This window comes from Aptenodytes patagonicus, chromosome Z, assembly GCF_965638725.1.
Source record: "Aptenodytes patagonicus chromosome Z, bAptPat1.pri.cur, whole genome shotgun sequence".
Taxonomy (NCBI): domain Eukaryota; kingdom Metazoa; phylum Chordata; class Aves; order Sphenisciformes; family Spheniscidae; genus Aptenodytes; species Aptenodytes patagonicus.
In genome coordinates, this window is record NC_134982.1 from 15,489,831 (window position 1) to 15,508,899 (window position 19,069).

Genomic DNA, 19,069 nt, shown 5'->3' on the forward strand with positions numbered 1-19,069 from the left:
CAAGCTTTTCAGTAGTACATATCCTTCCCACATTTGTTATGATTACAGCACTAAATAGTTAATGTCTTCAGTAACTTTTTCATTTTTGCAAAGCATAAACTTTGCAAAAACACAGCATTTTGTTTAAAGGTTGTGTTTAGTTCCCCTAAGCCAACAGAAATTAAAGGTTTTGGAAACCATGTCAAGCTCACTGTATAGACTGTGCACAAACTTTGTGGTTACTTTTGCCTTCCCAGTGACTCACCCTGAGTTGTTTTTGTATTCTTAAAATATAGATTTAGCTTCAAATTCAGTTCATCTTGTATGGTCACATTTGCTGTACTCTGTCTTCAAATCTGGAAGGTATTTGTAAAATAATTTCTCTTCTCTCTGTACCACTGACTCTTCCCAGAAGGCATTAGTGTATCTTTTATTCCTGTTTTCAACTGTAGATAGAACTTAGAAGAAAACTGCTAGTTAAAAATAATTTTGTTATAAAATCACTTAGAGGAGGGAAATACCCTCCTCTCGATTTCCAAGGCTCAAGTGATGCTTTCTTTATGGTTCCATGAAATCACACAGAATAAAGAGTTTGGGAATTGCTGGTGGTTAGCTGCATTGGAGTGGATAAGGACAGCTTATGCACACCTGCTTTAGATACATTGGGAAGCATCCTCAAGCATGAGCATCCAAAACTTAGACATGCTCTTCAAGGAAAAAACCCTATTTCTCCTGATTTCAGGAATGTGGCCTTGTTGTATTAGGAAAACTACACTGTAACTGCTTCTGTAATAGTTCAAATTGCTACAGAGGTATCATTTGGTTCCAGGGATAATGTTTTAAATGAAAGAACCAGGAGCATTATTATTCACTACTGTGTATTTCAGGGCAGCAGTAGGTGCATTTTCAAGTACTTAGGCAAAAAGATAGAGTCTCCAGAAAATAAGTGGGAAAGATTTTTCTTTCATAATGGCAATTAAATCTGCCTTGAAATCCACAGCCTGCTTGATTATTCTGGGCAGATTAGCTCCTTGCGCAGCTTCTGCAGCACATTACAAATGAGCAGTAAGCTAGATCTCAACTTTTGGTATTACTTTCAATATTGTGTGTGGCCAGCCCAGCAGTACAGTGTGCATTATAAGCACCTGCATCGCAGCTCACTTTCACCTCAGAGGCACTGGCATCAGCTGGACATTCCCCATGTCTTTTTGGACTCAGGGAATATGTTCAAACTTCTGTTCAAGCTGAAGTAGTACCTCTTAAAATATGAGGTTCATCTTTTGTTTATTTTGAGATCTAGATGAGTAAACTCAGGAACGATGTAAATGGTGATATGGCTTACAATTTGGTTTGCTCACCATTTGGCAGACCATAATCGCAATGTACTTGTCTGTTACATGACTGTCCCTTACTGCATGCGGCTACGCCTGCAAAGTACAAGTCTCTGCTGGTGGTCCATTTCGTTCCCACGTACTTGCTTCCTTCCCCCCTTCATGGTTCTAGAGATCATAATGCCTCATGGCTCTTCAGTTTGCCCCAAACTCCTTCTGTTAGGGCACGGGTTTTGCACAGCTGGTCACGCGTATTAAGAACATCGTTACAACTTACTGTTTCCACTTTGCTTCATTTTGATTGACCAGCCTCAAGCAGCAGTGGAAGGGCTTTCTCCAGATGCTTCTTGTCTGTCTTGTGTCATTCTAACCACACACTTTGCCCACTGAAGCTATGGGGATTAAATCACTATTCATGTTCTTTATTGACCCCCCATCATTCCTAATTAAATCTTACCCACACATCCTTGAGCAGTATTTTATTTCTGAAGTTATTTAGTCTCTTTCTTTGTCTTTTTAGTAAGTGATCAAGTGTCACTTCTACATAAAACAAAACACATTAAAATGGTCTGGTATATCCTAAACTCTGGTCTTCTGATTTTAAAATAAAGGAACACGCATTCCTATTCCATTTACCCCCTCAGATTGGCATTAATATCAGTGTTCTCAGTGATATTCTGATTGTCAATGCTCTGAGGTACTTCAGCTACCAAAGTTTTGGTATCTACAGTTATCAGCTGCTAGAGAAGCTTGTCTAAAATCCTCTTGTCAGATTAAAGCCAATAGTTGGTTTTATCTTTATTAATCTCAAGTCCCATTTTTCTTTCTACTTCCCTCAAGTCTCCAATTATCCTTTGTATCATATTTTCTTTCTTCTGTAGGCACCAAAATTATTAGTAACATCAGAAGGACTGATCATCTAATTTCAGTCCCTCCAGCAAATTTTATAATTGTGCCATGACACCCAGGACACCTTAAGAAGACATGAAGGAGTCAATCTTTCTGTCTATTCCCACTTTTATTTTCCAGAAACCACATTGCTATTCAGCTGTTATCTCTTCTGTGTAAGGGATGGGTACATAAAATGTCACAAATGGGAATTTATAACTGTAATGAGTAGGAAGTTTTGTGATACTTATTACTGTCTATTTCAACACTTTTTAAAAAATGCCGGAGAAACACTATTTTCAGTCCAATAAAGTCAGTTTGCATAGTCTTTAAGCTATCTTATTCCACCATCCCGCAAAGTCCTTTCCATCATCTCTCTGGTTTCAATAATTCAGTTCTAAAATTCCCAACATTTTATTCTTTGTTGTTGCTGAGAGTTCAAACTGCCTCTTAAATCTCTTATAAATTTATCTTCTACAAACAGCTCAGCTATCTGTAACATGTCTGTACTAAGAAAGTCATTAAAGAGCTCCCTCCCTCCCTCCCTCCCTCCCTCTGTCCATAACTGCGTTCTTGCATTCTGTACTTTATCACACTCACAGTTGATCTTCTTGTCTTGTAGCTCTCATGTGTCGTAGCTCTCATAAAATACTCCTACATTATATGCATTTTCCTCTTGCTTCATTTGGTCCACCAAATCCTACAAACCCTGCACGGTGCTACAGTCCTTTAGGGGGTATTTTGGCCTTATCACACTTAGCATGAGACCAGCTTGGAAGTTATATTCTCACTGTTGCATGTCTGTCTCCAGTTACATTCCCATGAGCTGTTCAATGATCCCTTGTTCCTTATACTTGGAATTCTCCTAAATTATCTTCTTTGGTTCAGTCTGTCGTGAAATCTCCTGAAGCCTGTTTTTAATTGCTATCTATTCCAGCCTGTCTTTCAGATATCTCCATGTAACTTGTCTACTGAATTTTCTCATCACTTTCGTGCTATCACTCTATGACCAGCTCTTATGCTTCCAATCTTTGGCTTGCATCTTGAGACAAAATATGCAATCTGATTACTTAGGATCCACCTCTGTAGTTGAATTGATATGCCTGAGAACATTTTTATTAAGAAACTTTCTGTGCTATTCAACTGTATCCTTAACTGTGACAATCTCATGTCATTGTTAATTGTTAGATGGTAAACATTAGATCCCTCTCACTGTCTTCCACATCTTCCTTTTCTACTTTGGTATTGCAGCCATCCAGCACTATTTTGGTGCCACGCTTTGCAAGATTCTTGAAGACTATATCACAATCAGCACAGAATTAATGTGTTATGTTGTTAGGTATTTCTTTGCTGGGAGCACATTTATTTATTCCTGATGTACTGTATGTTCCACTATTTGAGATACAGCCAGTTTGCTTGGTTTTGCCTTCAAAGCTTATAAAAATTGAGAGTATCATTTCAGTGGGTTGATAATATATCAGTGGAGATAGAGAGACATAATCTCCTCCTCCTTGACTTTCTTCCAGCACCCTTGCTGCTACAATAAACAGTGATACTCCTTCCTAAGAAGCAGAAGTAGCCTTGCACATCTTTCCCTCCATTTGGTGTAGCCCTTAAGGACCACCTGGGAATGATACCTCTCTTTCCATGGCCATGGCAACACTCACCATAAAGTTTATTTCTATTAAACTGTTGATTGTCTTGTCTGAGTAAACCAGTATGGATTTCATAAACTGTATTAGCAAGGCTATCACGTGCATGTCATTCTATATTTGCTGCATTATAGTTTGGAGTACTCCTGGCCTGGGTAATAATGTTCCTTGTATGTCTGGTAGGGATTACCATGCAGCAAAGAGTATTTCTTGCAGCAAACAGTAAGTCTAAGCTTTGAAAGCACCTAAAGAACAAAGGCCCCAGCTCACACAGAATTTGAGTACATATGTCCTTGTACTCCTTTGAAGATTACAGCCCAAACACAGCACTGAATGCAGCTGTCAGAGACTTTGAGACGTCTCACAGAAGATATATTTCTATGCTCTTTTCTGTCAGCATTTATTATGTCAGAATAAAAGAGATGTTGTCTTTTACAGCAGATGTTATTCCAAGATTCCTTTTTCTTAATAAAATCAATTGAAATTGTTTAGGCAAGAGACAGCATGCTCTCATCAATGTCGCGTCTAGAAGTCTGTGGGAATTCCTGCAAAGCAAAAAAATCCCTATGTGTCCTTTTAAGTAAAACCAGCATGAATGCCCTTTCTCTGGATATCTGTCTATATATCTATGTCTGACTATGCATATCTGCAGTGTGGTATTGCCACTGCAGGTCTAATTTAACTATTAAAAGGAAACTGTGACTTAGAATTTCTCCTCAGAACGTTTTTATCTCAAATTCCATTGTTTGTAATAGTAGGGCACAGCCATACTTTCCTGCTGTTGAGATGCCAGGATGACAGCTACAATGAAGTAGGAAGTGAAGCAGTGTGAAGAAAAAGCAGGCCGCCTGTAAGGGATTGATTCAGCAAATTATATAAACAAGTTTTAATTTGAGTGGATATTTAGTTTCTTTGTTGAACACAGATGGATTTGAGAATAGAATTAAAACATAGCTCTATTCTGAAATGCTCTGTTGAGTCATTACCTCAAAACTGATAATGGTTCCATGGGATACAGAAGACTTTACAAAGTCCTACAGAGCTCAGTAGCCTGAACCAAGTTTTACCCCAAAGTTGCACATGGAGAGTGTCCCTATGTGCTTGTCTCCCCGGCTTGAATTGGAGAGGACAGTCCAGTGTTTCTTTGGCTCTATCCCTGAACTGCCCAACTGTGCAGAGTTTTGCAAGACTCCTACAGGTAAAAGTAAACAGGATGAGGTAAACAGGCCGGCATTAGCAAGAGGGGTGGCAGAAGGAAGAACAGCTCCCTGAAAAAGCCTTTACCTCACATGCCAACATCTTGAAGTACCCAGGGAATATGCTCTGCTAACATTCTGCACTACAAAAGCTCTCAGCTTTTAAAGGAGAGAAACCAGTGAAACTGAGGAGAATTCTGAAACGGGTAAGTACTTGGGACGCTTCCTATGCCATTTTAATAGGTGCATTTCTAATGTATTCTTATTGTAAATTATTATACAGTAATACAACCACAGGATATACTTGATTGCAAATCTGGCCCCTCTAGTTTAAGAATCATTTCCATAAGGCAACAGATGAGTAGAGAAAAAGAGACCTTGTAAAGAGTAAGACACTAGCATGAAAATTAGGTCTGGGCTCAATTTTACATACTTCCACAGCTGTAAATCTTTGAGAACGTCACTGATGGTGACTACTACAACACTTGTCATTGAGAACGTGTAACTCCTCCTTCACCTAGACAGAAATAACAGGCTTTGGTTGAACACCCAACATCTTTTGCCTGTGACAGACCTAAGAACTGGAGGTCCAGAAGCCAACACACAGAGCCAGGAGTACTGGAGCTGCTTAGAGCTGCCCGAGAGGAAACAATAAAAGGATGTGTATTTACTGGGTTGGTCAGTCTCCCTCTCCCCAACACTGGTACCATGTAGTGGGACGTGTTTCCTATTGCATGATGGGGAAGTCTGTGTATGTGTACCTCCTATTTCTGCTCATCAGCATCTCAGTTGGAACCATTTGTGTCCAGATCAGCTGTTCTCATGAAAAAATGGTCTCCATTAATAACTTAACAGCCTGTTAATTAAAGCACCCAGACTGTGACCTGGGATCTCCTCTGGTTCAAATCTGAGAGCAGATCTTTCCTATGTCAAATGGGGCAATTTTCTTCCATTTCTCCTGTAGAAGTTATCCCTCTCCTTACAAATTATTGAAATAGTCTTTGGGCAAGAAGAAGAGAACTACTTCTGTCTCATGATGCTTCAGACACAATTCTGGAGCACTGGGATTCCTGTCCCTGCTCCAAGCAGGTATTTCAGCATTTCATGAGAAGTAGAAAAACTTGAACAGTCTAAAATATCTACCAGTCTAAAATATCTACTTTAGAGGGCAGTGACTAGAGTGCTCAGCTGAGGGACAGCAGGACTAGATTTAAATTCTTTCTTCTTTAAATAATTTGGAGTAAGGATGTAAAACCAATTATTCCATTTACAGGGACCTCCTCTCGCTGTCTGACTTCTGAGTGAAGCCCGATGCAGAGGCCTAGTACCTAATGGTAGAAACTTCAGAAATGTTAAAGGCAGGAAGTCAAACACAGAGATTTTATGCAGCTAGACAGCTACATGGCAACTGAGACTGCTGTAGAAGTTCTTATCGGTAACATAGTACTGAAACAGGGGCCCTAATATATAGGCATTTAATTGTCGTCATAAATTTAGTTGCTGTGACTTTAGAGGCTGTGCTGAGACCTTTTCCCTTCCTCCCCAGTGAGATTCTGCATTGTCACAATCAGATGATCTTTCCTATTTAGACTGTCTGTCTAAATAGGGGTTTGTCTGTTTAGTGGATCCTGATCAAAGCCTCAAGGTGTTACTGAATGCAAAATAATCATAGGGAATGAACAATGCTTATTGCCTTGTGTGGCAGTTCTGGGCAGGCAGCCTTGAGATACTGGATACTGGAAGATAATGGAACTGCAGCTTGTGTAACTATGCTGAAATTGTTTTCTCATGTGCCATATAACTAAGACATATGTAGTGTTAAGGCTGTAAATAGTCTTATTACATACTTATTGGTCCAAAAGTTTGAAGGTAAGATTTTTGAGTGGAACAATTCTTGTTACGTGCCCAAAAAGCTTATCTGCTTTTTCTGGGCTGAATCAAAATGAGACATTACTTTCTCCTACAATTCTTGCCCCATTTAGTGTAGAAATTCTATGACAACTAATGATGAAGAATTACAGTATAACTAACTATATTATAGCTTTTGGAACTGTATAAAAGGAATCATCAGGAAATTTGTGAGCCTCCTTTACCTCCAAAACCTATTGTGCTAAACAGAGTGTACTGAAGTACTTTTGAAAGTCATCACTTCAGAATAGGATTATCTGATTAAAACAAACTCAGGAAATGGGTTTATTCACTGTCTAGGTCATATAAATAAGCATGAAGTCTTCATTTTCCTTGGCACTTTTCACAAGCACTAAATAAGGAAAACAAAAAACACAAAGCATATCTGTGCAAATCCTCATCAAGTCAGGTACACTATTGTTGAATATAATTAGCACTTAGAAAGGTAAATAGGTAGATGTTATTATGGTTCTCACCTTGCTCTGCAACTGCTGTTTAGAGTTATGTTTACTGTGTGCATGCTCCTAAAACTTGTATTCACCTCAACAACCTTTACATGCTTTTAGTGACCTCATTAAGAGCTGCTAGTCACCAAAAATATACTTGTGATTAGTTATGCTTTAGGAATATCATGGATTAAGTGTATCTACCTTATTAAGCACTTTAGTATGCAAGTACCAAAAATATATGTAGGCAATTGCAGCTTCGAGTCTTCTTTACTTTGTTGTCCATAAAGAAACCTTGTAAGGGAGACCACTTTTAAAAGGCATAAAAGATAATGTAAACCCAAAATGTCATTTGAGAAGCTTTAATTGCTTCAGAATAGTGCAGTTATGTGAACTGAACATAAAAGAGCTACAGCTAATATTTGTATGCTGTTTGGCTCAAAGAAAATATTTATTGAAAGGGATAGGGCAGGGTGCTGAATTTGATGAGGCTGGAATTATGGCCAGTAAACAGGATAAGCATTCACTCTGAAAGTCCATGCTTTCTAGAGAATATCTCTGAAATAACTAAGGGAAAAGAGAAATAGGAAGAGAAGGGAGCTCTGCCAGTCATGACAAGATTGTTTTGTAGAAGGAGCAAACAGGATTACCTATAATGAGATTATCAACTAATTCTGTGAGGCAACACCCACATAAATCAACAGACAAAGGGGAGGGAGCTGGACTCTGCAGTAATTGTTAACAGCAGCAATATATCGATAATAAGAATAAGGCTTTTTCCCCCCATAATGTGGAATACCATGTAGGACTATACTAGTTGTAGGACTATAATTAAAACTGTAATTAAATATGGTGTCTGATAGCAAGAGTTTTTCTGTCCAGCATATGAACCATATAAACCTGAGATCTTCCACCACAATTATTCTGCTTCTGCTCAATAAGAAGACTGTTACACCCTCATACCAGGACCCCAAAAATGATTTGGCCCTAGGTCATTTTCACATGATCTCTTTTCTCCTGTTGAGTCTGAACAAATAGAATGTCAACTTACTTGAAAATTTTATGAAAACTATTTTTTCCTATCAAATAGGCAGAATTATGGCTTATTATTTATCTGATGAATTTGCAAGGGAAAGGCTATGGAAAGGATCTAAGGTCACTCACAAAAGCCAGCGGGACTCCTTAGTTCTATGTGTCCTGGCTCACAGGCTGCCTCTTGAGAAAGAGGAGCAATCATGGGGTGTGTTTCCAAGTAGAATACCTTACCCTTTTGATTGAAACTGGTTATAGGATTTATCAAAAGGGAAGAACATGTTTCTAGGTCAAATGCATTAAGTCATGCCAACATACCATGTTTCACAGCTCAGTCTAGTAGATATGACAGAATCTCTGTTTGTTCTTTGCAACATTAGCCAGGGCAGCATTATCTTTATTTTTTGCACTGCACCATCAAAACGAGAGGCATGAAAGCAGGACCCTGCAGGTTTGATCTACGCATTCCCACTCCTACACCTTCAAATTTTCCCTAGCATCTGCACGAGGTTTGGTCTGGTTAGCTGGATGTCATGGGCTTTTCTCCGAGGACAGAGTACTTGCATGTCATGCTTCTTTTTTTAAAGGGACAAAAACTTTTCCCTTTCAAAAGCTGATTCTCCCTCCTTCCTTTCTGTTTAGGATTAATCCATTCCTGCCTCCTAGCAACCACTTGCCATTACAACTCCAGCCAAGACAGCCAGTAAACATCCGCCGTGTAAGTACCTAATGCAAGTGGAGTTAATGAACTGTTTGTAAGTACTGTTCTCTCTAGCTAGTACAGCCTGAAGATCTATACCACGTACCCCTCTGTCAGCACTCTCAGGAAAGAGATCTTGAGATTATCGACAAACACAGCACCATGCTGCTGACTGATAAACCTGTGCTTGAGTAACTAGGGAAGAATATGCTTTTCCCTTGACATCCCAAATGCAGATCTGAATCTGGACTTGCTGTGGACACTATGAATGCCACACAGTGACTGCTAAGGAGCTGACAGAAATAGCACCTATATTCATGCATTTAACCAGAGCACCTACATTTGGTGCTTAATTATTCTAGGATCCTTCTATAGTCAGTGGAGAGAGGCACCTATGGAGAGCAATTTAAATCCGAATCTGAATCGGTCTCTGGGGGTGCCCCTTTCTCTCTCCCCACTAACTACACAGTGAGTTAAGATAGCTAGACTTCTGACTTGGGCATCTCAGCATCTGAAGCTAGGTAGGGTGAATCTGGGTATATCTGAGGAAACCCCTGTGTTTCACCTATGTCATTATCTCTACGTATGAATAAGCAAAAGATGTATAAGAAGCTGGTGTCATCTGACATTTCCTCCACATAATTTGAACCTGAACTGTCCTAAGCATCTCAGAGATGCACCTTATGTCATGCAAAACTGTGGTCAGTGTAGATGCTACTGAAATGTGAACATTTACATTACACAGTTTATTTAACTCCTCCTGGGGGATGACTTCTAACATTCTAGCCAGGTGTGTATGCAGGAGACAGGTATCTACTCTGTGTATTTTACTGATGAAGTAAACTCATTCAGCTTGTAGCAACTGTGTGCCAAACCAGTCCTTCACACTTTCTCTCCTAACACAAATTTTAGCAGAAATATTGGCTTAAGAGATTCCTGTCCCTTGCCCCATGGCATGGCGCAGAGCTCTCTTTAATGTGCTAAAACTACTGTCTGTGCGATCATGTTATAATCTAGATCAATAAACAAACAATTCAAAAAAGAAGCCTCCAAAAACTGAAGATCTCTTAGACTGAAGACAGCATTTGAGAAAGCACTACCCACTGTAATAAATACTGGGGTGGTTGTGTGCAGAAATCTGTTATAATTCTCAGCTGGATTCAGATCAGGTTTACTCATTGGCTTTTGGCAAGTGAACACTCAGGTCACACAAAAAGCATTGTAAGCAACATATAATGCAGTAAAGTGTATGTGGAATACTCTGGAGAGCTCTGACAGGAAAGGTGGGATTCATCTCACTTCATGTTACACCTCTGCAACATGCATCTCTGCAGCTGAAGATGTTGCCTTATGCTCCTTTACAGATAATGGAGAGAAACAGACTTTTAAAAATGTGATTAATTTCAGATGACGTGATGGATTGTGCTCTGCTAAGTGCCTGTTTCTCACCACTGACTGTAAGGAAGTATGGAGTGACTAGCTCAGCTGTGGGCATCTGTATTGTAGCTAGCTATGAATTCCTCCCTGGTTTTCCTTGCAGATATATTGCCACACTGTTGCTTTTATGTGTGTGCATATGCACACATGTGCATGTGTGTATATATATATATACACACACACAAAAATTTTAATTCCAAGATAACATACATATGTTAGTCCCCATGTATAAACCCATTCCCCTCTGATCTTCCTGCCAAAGAAGATTTCTCTTTATAAAGTTGTCATAGTTTAACCTCAGTTGGCAACAGCACCACACAGCCGCTCGCTCACTCCCCCCCACCCGGTGGGATGGGGGAGAGAACTGGAAGAGCACAAGTGAGAAAAACTCGTGGGTTGAGATAAAAACAGTTTAATAATTGAAATAAAATGATAATAATAATATGATAATAATAATAATAATAATACACAAAGCAAGTGATGCACAGTACAATTGCTCACCACCCGCCGACCGATGCCCAGACAGTCCCCGAGCAGCGGCCCCCCCGGCCAGCTTTCCCCAGTTTATGTACTGAGCATGACGTCACATGGTATGGAATGTCCCTTTGGCCAGTTTGGGTCAGCTGTCCCCCCCTGTGCCCCCTCCCAGCTTCTTGTGCACCTGCAGCCTTCTCAGTCAGGAGAGCATGGGAAGCTGAAAAGTCCTTGGCTAGTGTAAGCACTGCTTAGCAACAACTAAAACATCGGTGTGTTATCAACATTGTTCTCATCCTAAATCCAAAACACAGCACTGTACCAGCTACTAGGAAGGAAATTAACTCTATCCCTGCCAAAACCAGGACAAAAGTGACCATGATATGTGCTACAAATAACGTGGGCTCTTCAAAGCTGAGAAGAAAGGCAACAAATCAGGCTTCCTTCTCTTGCCCAAGCCCTCCATCATCCTGCCAGCTAGCAAATAGCAGAAGATTCAACTGCTAGCAGCAGCTCTCTCCTTGCACTTAATAGTTGGGACTGGCTAAGCACAAAATCAAAGCAGCGCCAAGTGTTTGAATTAGCATAAAAAGCAGCCAGTCCTCGGATGTGCATGCTCCATAGGCAGTTTAAGCACACCTCCTTGTAAGCCCCATTAAATGATGTAAGAATGTACAAACTCCAAATTTCCAATGTTCTCCCTTTAACTAAGAGGAAATTTTAAGTTAAAGAAGTTAGCTAATAACCATACAGTGAGTCAGAGGTTGTTTGCTGTGGACACTGTGTTTGCTGTGTATTCTCCTTGCACAAATGTTCATATCTCCTCTGCTATACACACTACAGTGAACTAAGTATCTTTTTCTATGCCTTGTGAATTAATCCACTCGTTGCAGTCACATATATCTAAAGCGGTGAAGGTGCCAGGACTTGGCCACCCTTGATACCTAGAGGCATGTCTTCAATCTGCATTATTCAGCCTGAACCTCACTGTTGCTCCTCTCTCAGCTTGCACACACTAAATGTGTTCGATCTGCAAAGTCAACAGCATGAGAAAAATTCCAATACGGTTTCAAAAAGGAGCAACTAAGCATATTCACAGGTTGTCCAACATATGGAGACTTCTGGGCCCGTCTAGCTGTATTCTACATGGATTCAGAAATACAGAGGATTAAATTAAATTGCAGCCTCCTTCCTGCTGCTTTTCTGTCTCTTTGGACTAAAACCAAACTCTGCAGCACGCAATATATTGCTTGTCAGAGTGCTTTCCTGCCAGAGCAATTTGCAAACTCAAATTATGCGTCACAACACTCTTGCAAGGTGGAAAGGAAATTAAAAAGCTGGCAACAAACCGTCACTTGTTGGAGCAATCTCATGTAGGTCAAAGCTTACCTTTGGGCCTGGTGATTTCAAGTAACAGGCCATGGGAACACTGAGGCAGAGGACAGGATCTCCATACCCCCACCAGTGTGAATGGGAATGGGGGCTACTCAGTGCTTACACAATCTTGGGCATCCCTCAAGTTTGATTGTTTCATCCCTCAGTGAAGCCAAGTGCTTTTGAGAAACCAGCCTCAAAAAGCCAGACTCTTACAGTATTTAAAGAAGCAGAATGGTGACTAATAAGACCTCAAAAGCACCTACATCCCCAGCTCCCATCTGAAATCCCACAGATACCAAACCGACTCTTTAGATACTTAAATACTTTTTAAAACATGGCCTTAAATAAGGCACATCAAATACAAATCTCAGAGGCTGTGATCCTTCATCCCCTGAACAAACACCCTGCCTCCAGAAATGGGTTTCTACCCCCTTGTATTGCCTCCTATTGTCTCCCTGCAGTGTCTGCAGACACTGTGGCACCATTTGGGCAATCTCTAGCGGTCATCTTCTCTGCCAGTTCAGTGTTTGTAATTTCTATTTCTTCCTGTTTTTGAAGTGGCTTATCTGGCACAATGTTATTACAATGTTATTATTTGCTGGCCCAATGAAAGTATGACTAAAGCAAAGAATATAAACAGGCTTTGGAAAAAGATGTAATTTAAATCCTTGCTGATTAATTCATCCCTCTGTAGATTACCACTGAGTTTAGAATGAGAGGTGGGCCTCAGTCAGCTTTAACATCTGGACCTAGGCCACAGGGTAAATTCACAATAGTTCCTGTCTTTACAACAGAATAAAACACTCACTTCTTTAACCCTAAACTTCCCAGAAATTGATACATTCAGACTCCAGGGAGAACTGTGAAGCAAAACTCCATCTCCATATCAAGCAAGAGTCTGGAGCCCTGCTGCTTTGCAGTCATATGATGCTCAGCAGAAGACTTTACCTCCTGAGTGGACCCTGGGTGATGAAGCTTCCCAAAGTTACAGAGCATATCAGAGAGGCAGTCAGAAATTGCTCGCTGGTGAAGATGAAAGGTAAAGCACTACCACTACCTCACCTGAAACTCATCTCTCTTCCAGTGAGAAGTTGAAGCAGAAAGAAAAACTTTGAGCTCACTCAATACAGTCCTCTGGGAACTATCAAGTTTATTAATCAGGAATTATTCTCAGCTGCCCTTCCTGGGAGGAGCAGGAGGGAAGAACCTATAGGCTTTCTGTAATTGATTTGTGGTGGGTCAGGTTCACAGAGCGTAAAATAAAGAGCCTTCTATTAGGCTGAAGTAACCCAGTCACTAGTGCAAGGAAAAGCAAACAAAGAGCTTCCCTTAGCTCAAACACTGGTATTCTCAGCCTGTGAACATTGACTGACTTGATATTATGCACATATAGCCAAGCGCTGGCCTTCCCCACGTTTGCCCTTTCAGTAGCCACATCCTGGCTAGCCCGCAATACACAAACCCAGCATGGCCACCCAGGCTGGGAGTGTGGGAAGGGCAGATGCAGGAGGGAGAACAGCAGCTGTGGGCAGCATGGAGAAGCACGCACTACAAATGGCATAAAGTGCCGAACAAAAGATGCAGACGTGGAGAGAGCTGGAATCCTCCAGGTCGAGGGAATTCTCTCTGCACCAGCTTGGCTGGGAGCCACATTCCTACATTCCTGGCCCTGCCACAGAACAAGGCAGTGTTGTAGAGGCAAAGGCCAAATGCTTTCTTATGGGTAATATATGTCAGGACAGCTTGAACAGAAAGCCAAGTTTTACAGTTCCTCTGCCGGCCATATCCTGGGACCTGAACTTAAAAACACTTAACAGATGATTACTAGATTAAGTTATTCTGTAGTCTCTTTTGATACAACCCACTGAATTTTAAACAGTTTCTCTTACACTGAACTGAATTTACTTGGATTAAACTACAGCCTTCCTTCTTGAAATGTTTCTGACTTGATTTAGAAATGCCAAGACACTGAAGCATCAAGAATAATTTTCTGCTGAGACTTCTAAAGAGATTTTACCTCGCAAACCAAACTCTGAGAATTACAATTGCTTCACACAAAATATGACAAGAGACTCACACTTTCATCAGCAGTTTACATGCCATTAAAACCTGTTTCTTTCATGTGCTGAAACAGCAGAACAGATAAGAAGTAGGAACAGACATGATGTTCTGGTATTTACTATATTTTAACCAATCATGTCTTAGGTGAATTACTCATCCACCTGTTTTCCAAGGGGTGAGAGATATGGGAGTTTGACGTTTGCAAACAGTGTTTTCATGCATTGATGTGATGGCTCAGACACACAGGAAAGGGAAAAATTTGGAGTCTGGATGCATTGCTTCACTATCTTCTCTGAAAAAGGCCCTTCCCTCTTCCTTTATGAGCTGCATGTTTGCTAGGGAATACAGAGCTTGCCACTACCCCCCCAAGATCCTACTATATAGGTCCTTCCCTGTCTAGGTATGTGTAGGGGAAAGAGGAGATACGTCGGAGTGTCAAGGTGAAACTTTCTGATCACCACACAGAGATCCTGGAACCCAGAATATCTTGTAATTTAAACTTTTATTGCACTTTTTCTTTCGGTATAGTGCCCATAGTGGTTACAGTCCAGGGGACAATTAGGTTATGTTTATCCTAGCAAACTACATAAGTGCCAGGAAACTTATGCGCACATTGACAATGAACTGCCTTCACCGTTCAACTGTTAAAGCAGTTGAATGGTGGGGTATGGCTTTAGCCAAGGCCAAGTAGGGCTCTCCCAAACAATTCCCAGGCACGCTTCCAGGAATCAGTCCCAACTGGTAGTCTGGATACAGCCAACCCGTTTTGGAGGGCAAAAGAGCTTAACAGCATGGACACAGCTATTCTGCGCCAGTTAAACTCAGTGCCAAAGAACGCTTTTTGTTTCCTAGTATAGGAATTCCCTAGTATACATTTAGCCTGAGAAGCCCAGCCTCGCCATGCTGAAGACAACCGATAGAAATGGAATATTAAAAGGTTTGGCTGCTTTTTCCCTTCCCCCAATTCCTTCTGTCCCTCTCTCTTCCTGCAAAATCTGTATATATGCTCGTGCAGTGGTCCCAAATATGCTAAAATCGGTGTGTTATTTGGGTCCTGATGAAAAAAGGAGGTGGATTTAGGTCTGGGGGCAGGTGGGGGGAGAGAGAGACAACTGTTCATCATGGCAATTCTGAAAGAGCATGAGTGACAAACAGCAAGAATCAGAACGGATGTTTCTGGGTGTGTGAGCAGTACAACTGCAGTTTCTCTTTAGAAACACATCCATCAGAGGCTCATTTACCATGAGCCGAGCCAGTCAACTGGAAATCTCTATAATAATTCATTTTTGTTTTTCTCATGAAATGGACAATACACAACAACTCTGAACTTACTATTTTCAACCAGATTCCCTTCAGTTTTTCAGTCTGAGGTGACTGGATCACAACATTTGAAGAAAGTTTGTTTTTTGAAAAAAGATCTGAACCAAAGGCCATTCAGAATCCTTTTCTTCATGGAAACCATTCTATTTCTGTGAAATTTGATAACAGCTTGTTTTTACAAAATGAGACATCGATGCCAAATTGGAGCTGGCAATATCATTTAAAGAAGTGTCACTCTGGATATAAACAGGAAATGTTTAGAGTGCTGATCCAGTGATTAATGAATGTTTCCACATCTATATAGCAGCCAGTTTTCCCTTTCCTTGGAGGTTACTCCATTACATAAGCTACAGAAGGGCCAGAACTTTGGTCCCACATATTGAAGTATATGAAAAATAGCATTTCTGTGCAAATACTGGCATGGTTTTCTCCCTTTGAAATCAATTACAGACATTCGCACTTACTCCAGTGGGAGTGGGAAGCAAGCCAATGTCCGAAAGGTTTTTTTGCTCACACCTCTTTTTTAGGGCCAAAGCAGTTTTCTTCTGTAAGAATTCTCAGCCTTCCGTAAGTTCATTCATAGACACCACTCCTTAATAGTCTGACTACAGCTTAGTGAGAAATCCCTCACTTGCCTCTCTCTTAGACACCCTAATATTCTTCCTGGCTGAGGGAAAAAAAGTGAATTTGGCTGAGTAGCTCTGAACCCTATTGTATGGATCTAGCCAGACACCCACAGTAGTCTTTTTAGGCTGCCCATAATCTAAATACACATTAAAAGGGAGCCTTACAACAGAGCCCTCTAATTGCCTGATCTAATTGTCTGACCAAAGAGTACCAATTTATGATAACAATAGCACAGGGCAGAACTTGTTAGCTAGTACATGCTGTCCCCAGACCAGCAAACCAGTGAAAAGAGAAAAATAAAGGAGTGTGTATTTATGTCATCTCCTCTATTCTTTTTGCAAGGACATAGAAACCTCAGGCACCCAAGGGAGCCGAAGACCTTCAGGACAGCTGCTTAACTTGGCACTTTAAGTTGCAAGGCAAGCATATCAGCATTTGTTTGGTGGAATTTCTGAGAAGCCGAAACTGCTCTGACCTGAGCCTCTCTAGGCAAACTGAAAAGAAAAGCAGGTGGAAAAAGAAAAACATGCTAGTGCTTTTCTAGTGAACTCATAGACAAGTTTAGACTTACCCTTGAGAGCCAGCCAGGTGTTCCTGAGCTTCTGCAAGGTGTCAAGAGATCTCTGCTTTTGCTGGAAGCAGCAGGAGTGAGGAGGACTCCACAGGAGACAGGATTACAATTCAGCATTTGGTTTCCTTTTCTCTATTCTTTTTGGAGAAGTTTTTCTTTGGTTTTATCAAGCACAAGACTGCCTTCTTCCTGCTTTTGCCGTATGCTGGGCATCTGAGCTCTCCAGTAGCCCTTTGTTGTGCGAGGAGGAGAAATCTCTGTATAAACATTCACCTACATCATAAAGACCACCTGAGGTAATAACTTGCTTGGCAGAAAGACCCTCTTATGTAAGAGGAGTTGCCCCAACCTAAAATGTCTCTACCACATCGCTTTCAGGAATGAAGGGTGTTTAAAGTTAATAACTCACTGTGTAATAGTTCACTTGCAAAAATGTGATTGTTCATATCTGAAACAGGTTCCCTTAGGGGGGGAAAAAAAAAAAAGAGACGTGGCATACTTAACTCTCTTTACTAATGTTTAGTAGACAGTAAAAAGCTATATCTAATATACAGCTTTTTTCTGTAGAAATACATGCATCATGTATATATTGTGTATTTATTGTGTATATGTACATAGCAACTAAATACTCTCATTAAGGACATGACCTCAAGTTTGCTGAAGTCCACGAGACTGCTATTGACCTAAATGACTTTGGATAATTGCTAGACCCAAATACTTTAGAAGTATTACTAGACCCAAATAATTTAGAAGACCCAAATAATTTAGAAGTCTCCAGTAATGCCCATAAAATAAGGACTTAATTAAGGATTCAGGCTTAAGTAAGATTTAAGTGAGGCACAAGCACTCTGAAAGTCTGGCTCATTTCCTGAGGCACACTGTCTCAAACCACTACTTCTCTTCTAGTTCTAACCAAAATACTACCTCACCTATTTGAAAAACAATCCAAGGCCCATGTTGTTCTTCGCTGTGCCACTGACTTTCATTCACAACCAAGTAAATAAACTGAACTCAGTGTTTACCCCTTTCTATTTTTCCCTGTTCTGCTTGCATGTGTGGGAATGTGTGTATTTTCATTTCTTTATTTATTTTGTGATCACTTTGTGCTCCCTGAAGCCACAGCTTTCAGAGTCAAACCTGAGTATTCCCAGTATAGTCAGACACTATTCAGGGAACAGAACAGGGAGAGCAAAAGCTTGCCTAAGAGATTAGCTATGTTGTCATGTTTCTGTATCATAATTTCTTTTTCAAGTACAGACAGTAGTTTGCTCAGCCACTTGCCAGTAGACAGCCGTCAGTTTAATCTCCCCCTTGTCACCTGAGCAACTTGTGCCATCCTGCCAGCATAGTTCTTGGTATCACAGAAGCAAGAAAGACTACAGCTGTAGGAGTCTGACTATAAGAATGGGCTGCATTACTGTATATACAGGCACACACAGAGTTATATATTTGGAAAAAAAATAAAGATAAGGCTATTCATCTGTGCAAAATTTACAACCAAGCCCCAACTTCTCAATATATTTAGGTATTTAGGTACCAGTTACTTCCTTAATAATGCCAAATATGGGCAAAGGACGTATATATATTAAAATTGGATGCATTAATTTGGGTCCTTCCATAGTTTAATTGTAGCTTGATGAAACTTGAAGCATAGACTGTAGAGGAATGGCATAGACTGCAATGGAACCAATTTTATTTTTGAAAAACAAAACACTACAAACTGTCTGCAGTCCTGGAGTTTGTCTGAGATCTAATAAAACTTAAGGTGGTCTTCATTCTTTCATTCATTCATTCCTTAAAACAATGCTAAACTGGATTTTGTTTTGTTGAGGCCTCTGGTTCAACTATTTAACTTTCCTTTCTTGCAGGAGGTTTTGGAAATCTTTTACCATTAATAGATCTAACTTTTAACCTGAACAGAGGAAAAATTGTCTCTAAAGTTACATTCTTTGGGAGAAATGAATTAAACTTTCATTCACTCATGAGGAGTGAATGAGGATCATTCATTCATGTTCCACACTTCATGAGGATCTATGCAGGTTACTCTTCACTGCAGGAAGCTCTCATTCA

General features: G+C 40.4%; 1 protein-coding gene across 1 annotated transcript in view; it reads right to left on the reverse strand.

Annotated features, from left to right (window-relative positions):
* Positions 1-17,338, reverse strand: part of LOC143173025 (leukemia inhibitory factor receptor-like) — an 88,433-nt gene extending 71,095 nt beyond the window's left edge. Inside the window, exon 1 of the mRNA XM_076362983.1 lies at positions 17,000-17,338. The gene's annotated coding sequence lies outside the window, so the exon portion shown is untranslated. The remainder of the gene's footprint in view (positions 1-16,999) is intronic.
* Between the last annotated feature and the right edge of the window lie 1,731 nt (positions 17,339-19,069).